The 22,026-nt window shown below is 34.8% G+C and overlaps 1 protein-coding gene across 1 annotated transcript in view; it reads right to left on the bottom strand.

Annotated features, from left to right (window-relative positions):
- DGKB (diacylglycerol kinase beta) overlaps positions 1–22,026 on the bottom strand; it is a 384,986-nt gene that overhangs the window by 348,338 nt on the left and 14,622 nt on the right. The window contains exon 2 of the mRNA XM_086855550.1: positions 17,476–17,538. The gene's annotated coding sequence lies outside the window, so the exon portion shown is untranslated. The remainder of the gene's footprint in view (positions 1–17,475; positions 17,539–22,026) is intronic.

The following is a 22,026-nucleotide window of genomic DNA, read 5'->3' as shown; positions in this document are numbered from 1 at the left end:
AGGGAAGTAGGACTGGTGGAGGGGAAAGGGAGATCTAATCTTGTTCAGCAGCTCCAAACAGTGCTGCAACCATCAGAATTGCTATGAGGGAAGGCGTTCTGGAGTAAGACATGCATAGGGACTTCTTCAGTTCCTCACCACCTTCACAAAATAGACACAAAGCTTGCAACTGTCAAAGTTCAACAGTCTCCTGTTTTACTGTATTTGGTGTGTTGGTTTTGGTTTGGTTTTTAATTCTGTGATGGTTATTATAAAGCTACAACTCTATTTTTAGAGATGACTGTACATTCAGGTCTTATCCAAATGGTACTCTGCTTTTAAAAACAACTTTCAGCTTTTAACAAAGGTGACGGAATATTTAATGCAAAACTGATTTTGCTGCTAGAAAACTAAGACATCTTTCTGGCTGAGAAAGTTGGGACTGTTCAGCATGGAGAAGATTGCACGTATCCACTTTCCAGAATACTAATGGCGCCTAGAGGGAAGACACAGAAGAACTTCTAGTCAGGAACTGCAGTGATGGAACAAGGAGTAAGGGGTAAAAACTGAAAGAGGGGAAATTTAGATTAGATATTAGGAAGATATTTGTTAATGTGAGAGTGATAAGGCACTGGAACAGGTTTCCCGGAGAGCTTATGGATGTCCCAATCCTGGCTGTGTTCAAGGCCAGGCTGGATGGTGCTTTGAGCAACCTGGCTTTGTGAGAAGTGTCCCTGCTTAAAGCAGAGGGGCTTGGAATTAGAAAGTCCTTAAGGTCTCCTCTAACCCCTTACCTTTCCATAATTCTATGACATAACAGCATTTTAACTAATGCCCATTTGATTTTAGTAGAAAAGTTTAAAATAGCTGATGCTGTTACAAATGCATCAATGCTGCTTTGTACTGTTTTCCTAGGAGAGGCAGAAATCTCTGGAATGATAAATCTTGTAAACTTTATGAAAGCCAATGGCTCAGCAGATAAGAGACAGTTTAGCAACTTGTCTGGGAAAAAGGTTTCAGCATAAGTGAAGCAGTTACCTATTCTGTTTGGTCTGTCAGCTGACTCACATGCACACAGTGGGAAGCAGGGACAATTCCAGCCACTTCCACAAAAGAATAAGGACTGCAATTTACAAAGAGCCAGTGCAAGGTGTTTTTGAGGCTGAAAGCACTAAGAGAGGTAATACTTGGCATGGAGCACTTGAAAAGAGACAGGAGAGATGAATTTGTGAGAGTTATGCTGTACAAACACCGTTCCTGTAAGGATCCAGTATGATGTTGCACAGTTACAGTACAGCCCCTTCCAGAGACTCAGATCTTTGCAGGTTTTTCAAGATACCACTAAGGACTTGTGGCAAAGTTGGCCATGCAATGACACATTTCCATTTTAAATAGAATTTTTTTCAGAAAAACAATTTTAGTATGCGGATACAGCCACTAATTGCTCAAAGCTACTTCTTAAATAACAGAGCTATTTCCTCAGTGTGAGGGATCAGTCTATTCCCAGAATGGCCAAATTTGCAAATTTTATCAGAAGCTAAAGTACACTAGAGCTGCTTCTCTCCTTTCTAAGGAAAATGTGCCCTGCATTTAGGACAAAATGTTGAGCTTTGACTAGACTGGAAACCACAGCAAATGAAAATACCTCAATTACAGGTTTAATCCTTCACATCACATTATTTTTAAATTTTTAATTAGATATCACAACTGTAGTCAATTAGAAGTTATTAAATTACACCATTCAGGATACACTGGGAGGAATTAGTCCGTATTAGTGAATATGCATGAAAATAGTAGTGGGATTTTCTTTTTCCAACATTAGAGGGTACAGATGAGATCCTAGATATATGAAAATTGAGAGATATTTGTTAGTTACTATTATATAAGTGTACTTTATTCTTGCTTTAAGGAAAAAAAAAATTAAACCAATGAACTATATGCAAAGATTAGAAAGACAACCTTAAATAAAGAGGTCAGAGGAAAACTGATGGATGCATACAGGTAAAAATATAGATAAGAGAATGACTTGGGTTGGAAGGGACCTTTAAGATCAATTGTTTCCAATCCCTTGCCATGGGCAGGGACATCTTCCACCAGATAAGGTTGCTCAAGGCCCCATCCAGCCTGACCTTGGACACTTCCAAATGTTAACTCATGCTTACTTTCAATAATTTTAGGAAATTAAATAATGACAAAGAAAGAGAAAAGAGAAAAATGTTCTGAAAACAAAAGAAAAATAGAAATTTTGTTTAATGAGCTATAAATTAAGTAAAATATATATATATATATATATATGTATGGAAGATAGGAACAAAGAGAAATTCCCCACATTATAATGCTCTCAGTCTGTAATCCTTTTTCCTACCAATCACATCTCAACTAGAAAAAAATATAACAATGGCTTAGATATTTGCTTTAAATTCTGTGAAGCCCATAAAGAAGTTATGCTATTTTTGTAATATTTGGCATTAAATGCAGCAAAACAACTAAAAAAGTGATGATACTCAGTTTTCAGGAAGCAGACAGCAAGATTTTAGTGATCCTGAGATAACAGTTCTGAAAAGTAAACTATAGTAACTTGTCAAAATCATAGATGCTACATCTGCATAAAAATGATGCACCTGAAAAAGAAGTGTTTAATATTAATTCCTATGAAAAATGTATTTGATAAGCACCTTCTTACAAAAAGGCATTCAGAATAATTGTCAGTCCTAGGAAACAGTAAGTGATGCTACAGTTAGAAACTTTCCAATTTTCCCAGCTGAACTGATTAAATAGATCAAAAATCCAGGAAAATTGCATAATTCACAAAAAAGAACCAAATCATTAGCAATCATTGTAAAATCCCTTGCAAAGAAGCAACACCTTGGTTTGCTGATGCTGTAGTACCGCATTACTTTTTAATGGCATGAATTGTCAATTGAGATTAAGTTCCTTGAAAAGGTCTTTTCATTGAATTAAGCTTCTTAATAAAAGTAATTGCTTTTCTAATTCCCCACTGGGCTACTGAAGCATAATCCAGTACCTACTGTATAAAAAGTAGAGTCTCAATCACTTCAATTGATATTTGGACTGGAACCATAGCATCAAAACCAAAGCTATGGCCTTGGCAAAATACTATATAAGGAAGAGTGGGACTGAACATGTTGCAGAAAATAAGTAGATGTGCTTAATACTTTCAATGCAGAGGAAAAATATTTCAATGCTTAGTTTTATATTGAAGATTCCTTTAATTGATGTATTTTCAAAAGCAAAGAAAACATAGGAATAGAAACAGCAGCAGCTTTCCCTTGCAATGGATAGATCAGATAGCTAAGGGAAATTGTATTCTACCAACCCAGCTAAGAGAAAAGCATAAGAAAAGAAGATTAATGAATAGTCTTACTTAAATGTTGAGATTTTTGTTCATGTAATTGCCATCCCTTTCTGAAATTTGCACTTTGTAAAAGAGATTATATCTGGGCAAAGACTACCCTGAATTTATAGAATATTTTATAGATCTATCTCCACTTGCAAATTTGGTGCTGTGTAATAAAAGAGGCGTTTTTGGTTGGTTGGTTGTTGTTTTTTTTTTACTTTATGGAACTAGCATGTGGAAATAGATGGTCTGCACAGCAGATAACCAAATGATTTCTGTTGAAAAAAAATATCCTTGGAAAAGCACAATGGACACTGATTCATGCTGCACAGCCATGGAATATTTGTTTCTTTTCCCAGATACTCCAAGATGATCAAAGGAATGTAGATACTCAGATCCCATGGAACAAATCAGCTACTGCATGAAAATGAAAAATAGATATGTTGCAAAACAAATGGAATCTTTCAGTGTGCTTCTTTAACTCAACTAGTTATTAGTTTTTATTAAGAATCACAAAGATTTTTTTACCTAAAACCCGCAATATTACAGTAAGAATTAAGAGACACTTTCTCCTCTGATAGGTCTGATGCTGACTAGCAGGATACCTCCAAGATTCCTTTCTTTTAACTTGAGGTCTGCTTTTCCACTCATTTCTCTTGTCTAGATGTGAATCAGGTAGAACTGGTTTTTTCTATAGCACCTGGTATAGATGAAGTAAAATTCCCTGTAGGCTGTCCTCATGATATTTTAGCGAGACAACTGAGAGATATTTTGGAAATAGCAGTTAAAAAACTAAAAATCAGTCTTTTGAGTGTGTATACATCCACAAAAGCCAGAGAGGCTGGTCTCTAAGATTTTTCTGGCTTTCTCTTTATAAATGCAGAAACACTGAAAATGGTAAGCATTAAATACTCAATTATTAATCAGTTTTTTTAATACTTAATTGGCTTTCCATCTATACCTATTAACTAAATCTCCATTAGATTATAGTGAAATTTCCTTCCACAGGATAATTGTGAAGAGTTAATTGAACAAACTGGTCAAAAATGCCGTAAGATTTTTTGTTTATTTACAGTTTGTTTGGGTTTTTTGAATTTTGTTTTGTAGCAAGCTGCCTTAAATATTTATATTTTGCCCTAATTTTTATAATTAGAAACCATATCTGTTTCAGTATAGCTCATAAGTAATGAGTAGATTATTTGCATTAAGCCAATCATCTCTCAAAACCAAGGATGAAGTGAAGCATACTTAAATAGAGTAACAGACCCCTTCTTCCTTGAATCTTTTAAAGGATGCTCTCTTTAGTTGTCCTAGGTGTCCTAAAAACTAAGGTTTTAGTTGTAAGCGACACAGAAGAGTATTAAGCACAATTCAGAGGTTTAACTAGAAATTTCTAATGAAAGATTTGTAATGGACTTATTGTAAGGCTGCTCAGAATTCAAGCAATAATATTGCTTTGGGGAAGTGAACATGAAGTACTATAATATTGTGTATTAGATGATTACATCACAGGACATTCCATAACCATCTTCACTGCTACCTTGCTATCCCATGATAGCCGTGTCAAAATAATTTTTATCTTGCAAAATCAATCCTCAGCCTTGAAAAAACAAAGTCCAGCTTTATTTTTTATTAATTAAAAATAAAAAACAGTTTGTAGCTATGGGAAACAACGTCCACCTTAATCAAAAAGTAATTTCAGACATTGATTTTAAATGTGCTTGTCTATAAATAAATAGTCTGTTATGCCAAATGATTCATACATCAGAAGTGCTACACATGGTATGAGCAGAAACAGGCAAACACCTGTGACATACAAAGTTCTCCTACTTTATTGTATGTACAGCCTGATCTTAAAGAAACTTCCTGCATTGTTAGAAGTTAACATTCTTCTCAATACCAGGCATTATAGTTTTTTATTATTTTTAACCTGTTTCAAAACAGGGAGATACTTACTGAAGGATTCTTTTAATATCTTTTATGGATTTCATTCCATTTCTGTATATTTTCATTGGAGATTGACTGAGAATAAATACTGTGCTTTTTATGTATTAAAATATACATAATATATATATGGATACATTCAAATTTATCCAATTAAACTGCTGTAGTCTGTGAAGTTACATTACTTAGAGGCATTAAGATAATTGTACACTGTTCAAGAAGTACCTCCTGTTCAAAACATACCTGTTTACTCCTAAAAGTCTGAGATGTTTTTCTCTTTTTAAAGTGTATTGTTCATCCCCCAAAAAATTAAATAAAATACAGAACATCACCACTACACACCAAATTAAGGGAAAGCTCATGAACACACAATAGTATTAATGTTATTCTGTCATAATAATTTATAGACATATAGAATTATTGCAAAAAGACCCCTTTTTTTTAAACCAGCAGCAAAAGCAGAACAAAAAACCTAATGAATTTAAAAAGAAATGCTTTTCCAGATAGATAGGGTCTTTAAAGATCATTTAAAAGTTTAAATGCATCATCAGCCCACTACACCAGAAATTAGTGAAAAAAAAATCTCCTTCTTTCTAATACTAATTTATCTCAAATTCTTGAATATCTATAGTAATTTCTGGATCTGGCACTGAAGCTGGAAAGCAGGTTTGCTCATGCCCCACAGTATCATAAAAAGCATGTTTAGAAACCCACAACAAGCTTATAACATAAACCTGAAGGGTTCTTCAAGTATTAGCTCACAGTTTAAGATGACCGCCTGTCCATTACTGGCAGTGAAAATACAATCAATGCACTTTATAGAACCCAGAGATGCTCAGCAGCCCCAGTTGGAGTGTCCAGGTGGAACTGAGCTGTCAGGGCTGGATCTGTCTCGGCTGCACCAAATGGATGATCAGCTACACGGGGTGTGCAGACACCCATGTATGGACATTTCAGTTCCAGTGTCACAACCTGCCAGCTGAATTTTGCTGCTGTCACTGAGCACTTTTTAAAATAGTGCTTAAGATAGAGGAAAATAAGATTTCTTACTTTTTGCTTTTTTTAAAGGACTATTTGACTCACAGTTTTAAAATAATATTCAGAGTTCACTTAATAGAGTATGCAGCCTTGACCTCCCTGTAATTAACTCTTCTTTTTTGCATATCAGTAGCAGCTTCTTTTAAATCAATGGGGTTGTTCTGTCTCCGTGGAAACACTGCTAAACTTCCAGATTAAAAATCTGTACCAGGACAATGGTACTTTTGCCAGACCAGCTCTGACAAACAAATGTGTTTTTTAGATGACATGGCTACACAGTCCTCTGAAATTCTCTGACCTGAGAGATCTCAGCTGGGTTCTGACGCTTTGGTGTCTCACAGAGTTGGAATTTCATGTTCACATTTTTCTTACACTCATCAGTCTGGTCAGACTTCAGAGCAGCTATTGAGGCCAATACCTTTGGGACAGGCAACAGGGCACTTGTAGGATAATTTCTGATCTCCTCTGCCCTCAGGTGAACCCCAAGAGCAGCAGGCATGATCCATCACAGTCAGGTGGGACAAGCTTGAAGTGCCTATGGCATGGGCTGAACCATGAGACTCTCATAAAGCCATGAAAAATACTTCATTGTTTCACAGATGCTACAAAGAATTTTCCAGAAAGTATTCTGAGTTGGCAGAAAATGTACCCTTTATAGCCTCGTCAGAAGCTGGCTCCTACACAAGCATTATAGAGACAACAGCTTTCCTCTTTCTGGAGCAGCACCAGTGAGGGAATAAGTTGGTATAAATTTATTATATTAAAAAAAATAAAAAGAAAGTATATTCCCATAAAAATGTAAACTAAAAATAAATAGTCTTATGAAGAGAAGTATCAATTTTGTTCTTTTATGAAGTACTTGATTTACCACGGGTTCTGATTTAAAATGGTTGTTTGAACAAGAGCACTGAGCAGCAAGAATACTATCAGGGGCTACCGTTTATTCCAAAAGTGCTTACCACCTGTGGCTCTGCATTCCTTCTATTCATTTACAAATGTGGATCAGGAGAAGAACAGAACAATTTGATTACCTGACAGGTTTGCAATAAGTTCCAAAACTTGTCCTTGTTTTTGGGTTCAGTTCCATTAATTGGAAAGTGAAAAGATTTGAAATGCATTTACACATGAAGTATAACACTGAATAACAGTAAAGCAACAGTAACCTTTTAAAAAAAACCCCACTTTTAGTAATATTGTGGTTCCATTGAAATCAAGGTGTCTGCATCACTGAATTACAGTGTTTTTTATCAACCAAGTTATTTTGCTTTTCAAGTCTGCATTTTTGGGGACAGTTATAAGAAAGAAAATAAATCAGCCTTGCTTTGTTGTAACCAAGATTGATCTAACTAGTACTCTTGGCTGATTCTAAAAAAGACAGAAATGTGTAAAGTACAGCAAACTGAACTTTTGTGAAGTTGCAGTAAACTAAACCAGTTGGTATACAGTGGAAGAGTGTAGGAGCAAAACATGCAGCAGAAAAGTCAGAGATGACAGTTTCTCTAATGCTCTCTCACGTATCATTTAATATTCCTGCTAAACTCAGTCTTTGCAAATCAGGCATACTTGCAAATAAATTTGGTAGAAACATTATTTTCATGTATGCTTGCTGCCTGAACACACATTGTACCCCAAGGAATGGGGTACAATTTTTGTTTTTTATTCTAACACTTTTGCAGTGTACAGAGCTGAAAATGGTTTTGTCTTCATCTTCAATAATTTGTACTACGTTAGATCAGCAGTTTTCCATTCAAGCTTTAATCAAAACAATACTGAGATTTCACATGGGGCAGTGGATCAGCCTTTTGCTAGAAGCTGGCTCAGAATCTCCCCATTCATTCAAATGTTTCTGGAAAGTTCGTTTTAACTAAATGTACACAGTTTTTCTGCCCAGTGAGAAAGTTTATTCTCTGAAGGTGAACTTGCTGCAAGAGTGCAAAGCTTTGTTTAAATAGCTAACTGAAACAGAAAAAAAAATGGCAATATCAGAAAGAGGTTATATTTCTGTTGTGGTAAGTCTGTTTTACTGATGTTACTAAAACATATTTCCTAATGATTCACATACAATTTATTTCCTTCCACTTTACACTTCTTAGGTTAAGTGACTTGGTCAAAAGCACACAGCTGAACTGAAGACCAGGTTTTGTTAAAGTAGAAGCTAATAAAGGTTCCTCTTATAAGGAAAATATGTAACTCTTCTTCATTTTAAATGCTACTAATAAGCATTTAACAGATTTGTTTTACAAAATGTTTCAGGATGTCAGCGGAATGAAAAATTATCTGACTTCAATGCACAACATGAATAACATTGACATAAAAAAATACATACTCTTGGTATCTGCACTGACATTTAAAAACTACCATGTAGAGCAATTGTAGGATTATATTATTGGTAGTACTAAAGAACTATATCTTGACAATAAAAAAAATAAAAGGGCAAGAGCAAAAAAAATCTTACATTTTTACTAAACATAGTAATATTCTTTGGAATTGAGAAAATTCAGGCATGTCCATGGAAAACCCTCTTATTAGCAAACCCTTTCATGATTTTCACAGCCAAAAAAAAAAAAAAAGTACCATATTATACCCTTTGTGCCAGGCTAAAACTGTGGCTTTGCAGTTACAATCTTGACAATGGCTATTGAAATGGTAAATAATAAATACTATTTTTTGCAGGAAAAAGATCTAACCATATTAAATAAAAAGAATGTAAACTGATGTTCTGTGTGGCATGGAATAGTATTATTTCTCTTTGTCTTGTTTTCCTAGTACTTTGAACAAAGAGGAATATTTGCTTACAGGGCAGAAGAGAAGGTTGTCAACCATTAGAAATTTCAGACATTAGTTACAGCTTTTATAAATTACTGTTCTTTGTTGTTCACAGGTTGGGTTTTTTTTAATTCATTAAAATAAAAACCCATACATGTATAACTTTAAAGTAGTGAAATAATATCCTTTTCTACCACTGTAATTGTGTTTATCCCCAGCTGTAAATTTGCAAGATCAATGAGATGAAAGATAACAGCATCTCATAAAAAGGCATGAAATATTTTCTTCCAGGGTACTTAAAATAGAAAGTTAATATATTTTTCAACAACAAAGAAAATCCAACCTTGGGTTGCAAAAAGGGCAGTCTGAATCTCAGAACAATGATTATATTAGAACATGGTGTTGGAGAATGTATAAAATGTTTAAAGCCCTACTACAGCAAATACATTCCAAAAGAAAGTAGTGTTCAAATTATGTGTGCTATGCATGTACAGGTTCTGCATCTTCACTCATTTAGGCACGTGTTCAGCACTATCACAAATGCTTACAGATACATCTACTGTGACTTAGCACTCCTAAAGCACCATATGGTGAAGTAGGTGGCAGGATAAATTTCTTGAGCAGAAGTCTGTATGATAAGTTATTCTTAAGTGAATTGTTGCATAATGGAGTAAAACACTTTCTGCTATGTTGTTATTTCAGATGTTTTTTTTCCTATTTACACAAAGGTACAAAGAAGTTATTCCTTAATTTATTCTTAAAATTAAACTAATATGCTTAATAAATTGATGACAGATTAGAAATTAAAATACCAAAAGTGTTGAAAAGGGTAAGGGGACATGAACACACACAACAAAAAAGTTAGGATTCTACTTTTGTTCCATAAAACAAGCTCCTATGAAAATACACTTTCAACAAGATTTGTAGGATCTGATCTCCGGAGAATAAATAAGCCTCAGGGTAATGAAAGTAGTATCAGTTCAAGATTTACCTTCCACCCTTAATTTATTCCTTATCTTCCTCCCACATTCCCTCTCAACCTTGCCTCAAAATCCTCAGAGTTTCAATTGGAAGAATAATCGAGGCAAAGTTGAGCTGAGGCTGGGCAGAATCTGTTTGAATGTACCTATACACACATAATGCAATAAACCCGCAGCTGGAAAAACCTGCACATGCATAATTGCCAACCACCTAATTTCTGGATGAAGTGTAAATAATGCATTCAAAATCCAATTACTAATATTTTACATGCTAAAAGAAGCTGGCCTATATTTAGCTCCTCAGTCTTTTAAATTTTGATTCATAGTTGTAGAAATCTCTCTTTAGTGTAACCCACTTAAGCTCAGCATAACCCATTTAAGGACAGACCTTCTAGATGCTAAAAGCCTTCTGGGACTGTAGTTTGCAGCTTAAAAAGGAATACAAAAATTGACAGTATAAAATAAGAAAAGAACACTTAGAATATACACTTGTCTGTAAATAGATTTTTTGATGGTGCTATTTGATTTCTATTTGGAGGACAAACACCACAATACTGGCTACAATACCAGTTCCCCATACATAACTATTGGCTTCAGAAGCTAGGTTTCATTTTTTTTTATGGCCCAGAACTAAATACAACAGCTGCTATTTAGCAAACATAAAATCACCACATGTCTGATAAAAATAACATACTTATTAATGTTGCATTGCAATGGATTTGTTGATGTTGTTTATCTCAAATGACTATGCAGTGCTGGAAAATGGAAAAATGATGAAAGGCTGAAAAAAAAAAATTTTCCCCAGAAGGAAAATCCAGAGGTTTTCAGTTTCCCACTGTAGACAGGCAAAGTCTCATGCTCCAAAGCTGCATATGCCAAGGTATAAAACCAGAGCTCTTGGGAATCAGAGTAAGCAGTTCCAGAGGCATTGGAAGATGGCCTCTGTATGGCTCACTTTTGGGGTGCAAACAGCAGTATCAAGGGCTGAGAAAGAGATTCGGTGCATTCCCAAGTGAAGGGATAGAAGCATTTTTTTGCACTAGTCAAGTCCGTCTTGTGAATAGTTGGGATGTACAAATTATCATAAATAAATTCAGAGATGTGTTAAGAATCTTAATTTTAATTTTATACAAACATGGAGTCTGTGTTCTTGCATATTTTCCATGAATATTATCAAATAGTAGCCTGGAAACAACCTCTAAAAATGAGAATTGGAAACTAGTTTGCATGAACTTGTTAAGCTAGGTTGCACTAACACTAACTGTAATTAAATTTTAAATGAGGGTCTTGCCACTAAAGATTTGCTTTCCCTTGCTTTTGCAGCTGATGCTACCATACCCAAGAAAGCTTTTAAAATGTAAACATTGAATATATAGCCAAAGAAATGTATAAACTGCCCCTTAAGATCAATCCTCATCCCCAGAGAAAGACATATTTAAAAAAATTTAAAAAAGTAATGTAAAACAAATCCCTGCATATTTATGATGAATTTTGCTACAAGAACAGGGGTGACACTAACATATTTGCATTTTCCTAATGGTAGCCTACATAACACTGTTCTGCACAGCACTTTTTTGGACATATTTTGAAACTTAAAGTTATTTTAAAAACTTGAATATGTGGAAATTAATAAGAATATACTATCTTCAGTGAAGGCAGCTTTATCAACAGAAGTAAAATTTTTTGTAACCATATTTATTGAAAAACAATTAGATTGCATGCATTACTGCTCAGAGTGTACGTTCTGCTTAAAAGAATTTTGATGGATATCATTTCACATCATTTCTATAACTAAAGTTCAACTTGAGAGCGATGGAAAAGATTTTGGCATTACTATAAGGCTTTTGTAAATGAGGAATCTGCCAAAGTAATTGTAGTTTTATTTTCACGGGTGACTCATTACTTAGCTGAAAGCAGCTTGGGTAGCAAACATGTTTTCCAAAATTTCATCTGAGAACATCAGAGATGATTTTTTCATGCATCTTTGAAATTATTTATTCTGACAACTACTTCTGTGATTGATTTTAACTTGTTAAATCAGATGTTAAAAGTCTACTCATTTTAACAATTCCTGAACTACTTCAGACTTCCTAAAAGGCTTAGGATGACAGTTTTTGTCTGATGCCAAACATCATATACAACTATGTGTCAGAGCTAGAAAATTTAAGAGGCTTCTAATGTTTTTTTTAACTGTTTTAGACGCATTTCTGAATACTTTTATAAATTAAAGAACTAAGATCAAAGTAGAGGATTTTATCTACAATCATTTATTTCATAGTTATCTTGTGCCTTCAAAATGGTTGCAGCTAGATTTCTTCGAATCAAAAGAAAAATAAAGCAAAAGAAAGTAGCAGCTGACCATCTGTGAAGAAACCACTGCCTCCAGCAACATCCAAGTACACTAATTTACTCCTCCTGAGGCTAAAGTTAAGATAAAACAGCTTCCAACTGAAGAGCAATTTAACGCTTCTAATCGTGCAAGTTCAAAAATCCATCTTTTTATTAAACCAAAAGTCTTGCTTCATAGATTTTGCCTAAAAAATTCAGGTTCCATTTATCACAACTTTCAAAATGAAAGGTTGCCTTTGGATAAGTAAGGCATCATATACAATTTTAGATCCTTCCCTTTTCTGGGAAAAAAAAAAGGAAGGATCCCTTTCTGATTAAACTTGATTAGGTAAACTACTGTAAAATTGAAATATTTCTTAGCCTTCCAATAATTAATTACATCATATACTCTTTCAACATGAATTTTTTGTTCCATCAGAAATTGCTGTATCATATGCCAGTGAAATCTCTCTTGAGATTTTCTTGGACTATTTTGCTCTTAAATCTGAAGAACAGTGTCTAATGTTTAAGAAAATGCCATTCCACTGTACTTTCACAAGCTCTAAACTTAGCCTCAAAGAGGTGGGTTTTTTTTGTTTTTTCCCACTCCTTTATATATTTTGTAGAGACAGTAACATTTTCAAGTTTACTGCAAGTTGTTTTAATCAAGATCTGTCACTTAGTGGCTGAAGATAAGAGCTCTTAAATTAAACTGTATTTCCTGTTCTCTGACTGATGAAAACAAAATATAATTTGTAAATGAATTTGTTAATACATACTTCGGCACTCAAAAATGATTTTATTTTGTTCCCACTAAATTTCATGCAGGTTTTGCCATCTCCTAGACCAAGAACAGATTTAGGTAAATTCTTGGTGCATATTCTTCCTGTGTGTTTTATGGGGTACCATAAAGCCATGCTCCATGGTCCTAATGAGGCTGTGCCAGGAATGCCTTAAGTACTTCACAGTCAGATAACCCTCAACCTGAAGTCTTTTATTTGTAACACAACTGCTGCTCTACTCAGAAATCGTGGGCACATAACTAAAATAGAATGCTAATTTTTATTTTAATAAAAGAGGACAGAAAACTTAGAAGCGTCTTAAAAATATCTTGGGAATCACAGAACCATAGAATGGTTTTAGTTGGAAGGGACCTTAAAGATCATTTAGTTCCAAGTCCTCTGCCATGAGCAGGGACACCTCTCACTAAACCAGGTTGCTTAAAGCCCCACCCAACCTGGCCTTGAACACTGCCAGGCATGAGACATTCACAGCTCTGGGCAAAATTCCTCCTGATCCTATGCCTCACCACCCTCACAGTAAAGAATTTCTTTCTAATATCTAATCAACATCTGATCTAAACCTACTTTCCCTCATCTCAAGGCCATTCCCCCTTGTTCTGTTGCTACATGCCCTTTTGAAATCCCTCTCTCAGGAGAGTACTCTTTCAGTTACTGTGAGGCCTGTTTCAAGGTCTTCCTGGAACCTTCTCCAGGCTAAAAAACCCAAACTCCCCCAGGCTGTAGGAGAGGTGCTCCAGCCCTCCTGTCATTAAAGATAATCACATGAAAGAAAAACATGAATAGTATGAACAATTTAAAAATCTCCTAAAATTAAGAGGTGTGGTGGGGTTGGGTAAATAAAACATAGCCAAAAACTTAAGTTTTGTAAAGAATGAGAAATAATTCATACAAGTAGAACTGAGAACTGAGGAATAACTCAAATGTGTGGAGACACTATTATAAGAAGTCATAGAGAGGTTGTCAGCAGAAATCCACAGATACTGTTGAGCATTTTCATAAAAGGCTCAGTAGTAAGGTGATAATGTGGCTGGTGACAATAAATCAGTCATGATTGTAAAGGGAAAAACTTATAACAAGGAGTTGCAAAAGTAGCTGAAAAATAATGAATGAATTAGCAAAACAAACAAACAAAAAAAAAAAGGGAGAGATTTTAGAGTTAAACATTAGGATGCATGCTGAGAACTCCTTTGTAGAAAGTGTACATTATAATAAGAATTTTTCAAAACCTGTTAGGAAGAAAGGGAAGCTACCAACTTACTACTGGAATTTTTTGTTTCAGATTTCATTCAAAAGGGACGGCTCAACTGAGTAATTAGCAAGTTACAGGCTACTGGAACCAATTCAGGAATGAACTAAGGTTAGCATTTCATCTTTCCTCTGCGAAAACAGAGGACAGCAGGATCAAAAGATGTAAACAGCTGTGCTTAAATTTGAAAAAATAGAATAGAAGGATCCAGAGAACAGCAATCAGCCTAATTCCAATTCTCACAGAAATGATGGAATAGCTGTCTTTGGGTAAAGACTATAGACAATCTAGAGCAGATATCCACTTGGCAAGAGAAAATATCTGCCATCTACTTCCTCACAGTGAACAGGCCTTACTGATAGGTGGAAGGAGTAGATACAATACATGTTAATTGGCTTAACACATTTGCCAGTTTTATGTACCATATTCATAAATAAACTAAGAATTTAATAATCTGGATTATACTACTGTAACTGCAGTGCACCATGAGTGTGAAGCTATAATTAGAGCAGTTACTGCCTGTCAAGCTGGAAGGAAATACTGAGTGGGATTTCACAGGGTCTGTCCTGGATCCAGTATTATTCAATATTTTCATTAAGGATCTGGATGATGGAATAGAGAGTACATTTATTAAATTTGCAGACAATACTAAGCTGAAAGCATCTGCAAGCACTTTACTGAATAGGATTTGAATTGAAAGTAACCTTGACAAATTGAAAAAGTAATCTAAAATAAAAAAAGTAAATAAAGAAAAAAAGAGCAAGAAAAAGATTCAGTTCAATAAAGTACAAAGTATAACACATAGGAATAATCTCCAGTTGGGAAAATACAAGAGGAGGAACTACTGACTATGCATTAGATTTAAAAAGGATAATGTACCATAGGGACACTAAGAGTCAAGAATATTGTACTATATATGCAGAGTCATTTGATATAGGAAATGTTGACTAATCTTATTTGACATGAGTGCATTCAGTCTCAACAATTGCCACGGTCAAAGCGGCCTGTTTAGATAAAGTGCTGCATGAATTTTAGCTACATCAGAAATTTTTAATGGGAAAAAATAAAGGACATCATCTTGCCTTTTGGACTGCTTGAAAAATTAGAACTAGTATTTGCCTCACAGTGAGGCAAATACATGCTTGCACAATTTGAAAGCAGGTAGTCTTTGCAATGTTCTGTGCCAATTGATTTAAAAGTTAAAGCACTGCTGTTTCTTCATGTAGAAGTATACAAACTAAACTGAAGGTGTTGAACAGTACCTATAAAACAGTTGACCACAAAGATTACAGTTTTTGATTAAGTATGAAGTACCCCAGGGAGTTCTGTACCAAACAAAGCTATAAATGAAAAACACATTTGAATAATGGAAGTTACTTTCCGATTTTGTTAGGAAGGTGGGGTTTTTTTCTGTATTTTCCCAAATGAGAATCTGCATCCATAATATGCATTTTTAATGCTATTTGTATTATATAGCTACCTCACACAACCCCCATAAATTGTTAATATTTATGGAGTCAGAGAAACAGTAGTTTTCCTTTTCTCTGAACCTTTGTATAATATAGCTTATGAAGATCTGGGTCATCTAAAAGATGGGGAATAAATAGCTGCATTTGAAGATTCAGAGAGAGTAATGAACTTTGAAAAGGAATCAAAAACGACATACAATTGTAACATTTGTAAGCAGAATCTGTGTAGGACACATGCAGTAATTATTCTATGCAATGCTCACCAATTTTTTTTGCAGTTATCACTGTGCCTATTTTCACGAGTCTATCAAATACATTTGTGAAAGATAGATAGTCATGTTTCCAGTCTTTGGGATCTAACTGACCAGAAATTATATTCACTGGCAAAAATAATAAGAAACAAAAAAATCAATAAGTTTTCAGTAAATTTCTAGAAGATCTGTTATTTTTTATGCATCATCTAAAGAGCTGTTGAAATAATTAGAACAAATGAAAGTTCCTTGCATCCCTATCATTAGGATTATTAAAATACCATTTAGTCCTCACTAAGTTATTTACTTATTTCCACTTTATCCTGCTTGGGCAATGAAATTAGAAAAAATAACACACTTAAAAATTGTTGATTTTTGATGTAGAGCCTCTGCTGTGGAATGTGAGGAAGCCTATAGTTCAGCCCATCAGTTATGTGAGTGTAGTGAGTAAGGGAAGACATATTCCACTAAGTAGTTAACATATTCCAGTAAGCATTGACATGGGACAAAGCTGCTATTTCACTCCAGTTGATTTGGGAGCCATTACAGTCATAATTTGAAATTGATTACACCATCCATGTTTGTATGACTATGAAGTCTTTTCCTTACTTCTTGCTCCCTATGGAGTTATGGATTCAGTCAGAAGGTGATAAAAAATTGTGGAGCAAATACTTTGTTCTTAAAACCAGAAAACACCAAAGCATACATAATACTGGATAAATAATGTCAGTTACCTTTAGACAAATGTAGAGCTTTTAATGGAATGAGTCTAGTAGTAAAGCCCAACTCAGTATGGAAATGTCTGAATTCAATTTTAATGATAATCATATTAATTGGAAAGGAAGTTGAGGAAGTGACTTAGATTCTAAAAAGCTCCTGTTGATTTTAATGGTGGTAGTAAATCAGAAATTTCATTGCTTTCTGATTCTACCTAAAAAAAGGAAGAGAAAAAATAATTCAGAAACAAGAGCTTCTTGTCTAGTAGAAAATGCACTGAGAGATAGAAATCTTTTCAAAGCACTTAACTGCTGTCATTTCTTAATTAGGAAAATATAATTTCATTATTTACCTTAAATAACTGGTTAAAATATTATATATTCAGTATATTTGCATTTTTATAAAAATAAACACGTATCACCTGCTAGAGTGAGGCATTGCTGCAAATTCTATTATTCATGCTTATTTAATGAAAAAAAGAAAATTAGTGATACATTCTGTGAAGTACTTCTTTAATCTTCTAAACTTGTTGTCAGGATGAGGCATGGTGATGTTAAAATTAATGTTATATATTCTAAGAATGACAGAAAGGTCACCTTTTCTGGCTCTGCTCGTGGGGAAGAAACAGGTTTTTTTCTGCTCTTTTCTTGAGATCCAGACTGAAATTAAAAAAGAAGATATGAGACAAACAAGTCTTTTTGACAGTTATTTACAAAGATATGTGAAATTCCTCTTCAGCTTTCATACCAGACTTTAGACACATTTAATTTTTAATTGTTATTAATAAATTAGATACAAATAAGATTTATGCCAAATAGCCTCAGAAGTAGATAAATATAGGGAAGGCATCATAAGCCAGCACATACCAGACATTTAATGTATCACTGGAGTGGAAGAAGTTGTTTTCTAAAGCAGAAGAACTGACACTGATGATTTTTTTAAGGAAGTGCCATTTTCCAGTAGCATTTGATATTCTCATGGAATATTTTATTCAAAGTACACACAGCAAAGGACACTGGTTCATAAAAAAGAATCGCAGGTACAAGTCCTGTAAAAGAACTTGGATGAAGGATAAGAGATATCTCTGTTTCAGTTACTTTCTGAATGACACTGATTGTATAGGTCTTCCTACATAAAAGATAGTAAAATCAAGAGGGATAACATTTTCTTGGGATTCTATCTAAAAACCCACTCTTCTTGAAATAACCTAACTTTGGCCTTCCATGACATTTTGCCCTCAAGCCATTCCAGGATGGAGAATTACCTGGAATATGAGATATTTCTAGTGTGAGAGATTAGCATACTCTAATAGCTGACCTTTACTTATCCATTCATTAAATTTCTCTTAATCATTACAGTGCTTACAATGAAAATTATTCTTCTGTATGTAAATGAACTGAAGAAACAGCACCTCCTGACTTTCTGCCCAGATGTTAACATGGTAAAATCTTTCATTTATTCATGGCAACAGTTATTTTTAGAATAGGCAAATAAGATTGCAGTGATTCCAAGTCACGATCAAATTCTCATATTTCTTTTTTTTTTTTTACTTCTTAGAAGTTACAATTCATACAACCCACTCACTGCCATTTACCATCATTAATGATTCCAGCAACAGTGAATAACTAAAAATTATCTCCAAGCCAAAAGCAGCTGCCAAGGTTCAAAATCACTAAAAATTCTTTCACTAGAACTTTTATGCCTAAACATGGATTTACAAGTTTACCAAGTGTGAGCATCTTTCTGCCAAACTGTCTGTATTGGTCAAAATGGATTGGCATTTGATATGCTGGTACACATGGGAACTAGGAACACACTTCAGAGAATTTATCAGCATCTTTACTGCCTGTCCCTTGCCATAAGCACAGTCTTCACAATGGAACATGCCATTTTCCACGTTGTAGAGTATGGCATGGTCATATCTAAGGCTTCCCCCCAACCCCAGCAACAATAGAACCTTTGAAACTGCCTCTTGGAAATGATGATATAAAAAAATTTACAAGTATTAACAGGAAAAGAAAAATGAAGCTGAAGTAAGTCTGGGTACCATTTCCTTCCAGCACAATTGTACTTCTCTAAAGCCATTGAACCAGGTATCATCAAAAGAAAATGTCAGAGACTCTCAAAAGCAAGAGAAAGACAATTCTAGAGATTATTGAATCATGTCCTATTTATAGCAATCTAACCTTTTCAGCCCCAAAGAAAAGCAAACAGAAAAGTGGAGTCGTGTCATAGATCCAAGTCCCAAATTACAGTAATTTTGTACTGTTATTGTATTTTGCTAATCACAGAGACTCAGCAAAATGCTAAGTGAGTCACCATTAGTATGAGCAACCTCTCATAGTTGGTAAATACAGCCACCGTACTTAAATATTCCGAAAAAATAGAAAAGGTGGGGAAAAAAAATCCAAAAAGTTTTTTGCATTGTATGTACTTTTTTATCTTTGTACATAGACAACACAATTTTTCAAATTAGTTGTTTAAATAACAAGCTCGACTTTGGATAATATCTGGGGGAGCAAGGGAGGGAGGGAGAAAAAAGTAAATTCTGCAATTTCAGAATCAACCAATTATAATAGCAAATTCCTGCCCTAATTTACAACTAATCTAGGAAAAAAAAAAAAAAGCATCACAGACAAGACATGAAGTGCAAGAGGTACATTACTGCATGAAGCTGTAGGTCCAGGTACACAGTCAATCTGAATTCCATGTGAATGAAAATGAAGCCAGGTTATGCAGTAGAACAAAGAAATCCAGAAAGCATAAACTTTTGCATAACCTAATTCCAACTGGCAGCAAAAACTCTGAAAACCTTTCCATACTTGGATCTATCATCCACTGAAACAGAAGTGAGCTGATTTTGGTTCTGGATTCTTTCCAGTGCTTCAAAAGATAAACTATACTACAGGACCTGTTTTTAATTGCCTAGCCAAAGTATAGAATGAGGCATTCTGTACCTCAGAACAACAATCTTTTCCAAAAGAAAAAGTTACCTTTAATAGTTCTTCTCCATTATATTCCTAATCTTCAGCATAGTTCTTTAAATTAGCATTATATCTGTCTTAAAATAAAAAAGTGGGAAGATTTGATATCTCTCTCCTACCCCAAAACTGAGTGCAGGTTTCCACGTCTGTGACTGCAAATAAATCACCACTATTTCACATACAGAGAATTGGTTTTGAAATTCAGTCCCTCTTACATTTCACCATATTATTGAAATTACCACCATATTCAATGGGCTCACAGCTATAGCCCTTTCATAGCAAAAATAGGTGTCTTTAAAAGAGTGCCTAAGACTCACCCCATATACTGAATCACTCTAAGGATTAGATAGTGCCAGCTCTCCCTAAATTTTAGGTGGAAAAGGGTTAGCTGTATAAAACTATCAAGTCATGGCATAAGCTTCTTTACAATAGCCTCACTAAGCTGTAACTGTGATGTGACAAGGAAAACGTGCTTCTGTTCTCAGTTCAGAGCTAAATGTGTATGTATTATTTTCTGTTTTAGCAATTTAGTCTTCATCTCTCATAATTCAGTGGTGTCATTTCCAAATAAAGAATACATTTATTGGTTTGCTGAACCAAGATCTTCCCACCTGATAGCAGGACAGCATTATGATTTCCAACACTGCCTGCTTGGCAGGAATGATAGCACACAGGAGATATAAAAGCAGGTATTGTAGGTGTTACGACACTGGGATTCTAGCCCTGGTCTCTTAAGAAATGCAACAATATAACAAATGTAAAATATTTTTCAATAAACTTGTGATTTTCAAATTTTAAGAGTGGAACAGCTAGGATATGAATTCTGTCCTGTCATGATTTCAAAACCATCTTGGAAATTTCTGTGTTGGATTACTTACATGAATCAAGACTCTGTGGAAAAGGAAAAATATGGATTTTTATCTCCACACTATTCTACACTATCAGAAGCTAATTACAGTCTAGAGGAATTTATATTACCATCATCAAATTGCCAAGAATTGATGCATACAATTCACTAAATCAACCTGGTTTCTCATTCAAAGACTGAAAAACAACATTTTTCACCCAGTGGAACATGTTTGTGTGAGGAATTCCTGTGACATGAGTGAAACCGCTCACGTTCTCACCTGTGTACATAAATTTTGAAGAAAATAGCCTTTGGAAAATTTGTAACCATTTAATTTGTTATTACAAACCTATGAAAAAGACTTTCATACTGGCACAAGAAAACCTATCTATTAGAATTAGAACCACTCTAACTATTAGAAATTGTTTTTATCACTTGATTACATGATGTGAAGCTCATTCACTTGTCACTTTCCTCACAGTCCAAACTTCTTATTTAACCTATTTGTTCAGTCTTTTAGATTCATATGTACTGGAATAGCATTTAATGCATTTGAAATAAACTACATTACCACATGTAAGTTTATATTGTTGAGAAGCATCTTCAAAATCTGTCTGCTAACCTTCTTCCTCAGTTGCAAGAGATAAGCAATGGCAGAGGCCCAGTCACCTGGGCTTTTCCAGGATGGTTTGAGTTGTCCTCATGGGCTGCATTTTTGTCTGAGTACAGGGGAGGCTATGGTAGCATGTTATGAACTCCTAAATTCTTAACATGGGAGGGAAGGGAAGGTGTGGGAAGGTGTGGGAAGGTGTGGGAAGGTGTGGGAAGGTGTGGGAAGGTGTGGGAAGGTGTGGGAAGGTGTGGGAAGGTGTGGGAAGGTGTGGGAAGGTGTGGGAAGGTGTGGGAAGGTGTGGGAAGGTGTGGGAAGGTGTGGGAAGGTGTGGGAAGGTGTGGGAAGGTGTGGGAAGGTGTGGGAAGGTGTGGGAAGGTGTGGGAAGGTGTGGGAAGGGAACTCAGTCATTAAAACTGCTTCTGAAACTATTAATTTCAAATATTCATCAAGACATACAATCTTAGCTATAACAACACTATATCCTGCAAATGCTTACAGAAGTCAGGAACTTAAGAGTTTAAGCCTGATACTGAACTTAACATTATAAGAAAAGTATTAGCAACTACACATGAAAATAGTTTCAGTTTAAAAAAAAAAGTTATATTAAACGATTCTACTCTGGTTTTAAGCAATAAATAACCTTTTTATTGCATTTGCAAGCAGTTCAGGTTTAAAAACAAGACATATCATAGAACTCTATATA

This window comes from Cyanistes caeruleus, chromosome 1 (genome assembly GCF_971803275.1).
Source record: "Cyanistes caeruleus chromosome 1, bCyaCae1.hap1.1, whole genome shotgun sequence".
Lineage (NCBI taxonomy): Eukaryota > Metazoa > Chordata > Aves > Passeriformes > Paridae > Cyanistes > Cyanistes caeruleus.
This window is presented reverse-complemented; position numbering and strand designations above follow the sequence as displayed.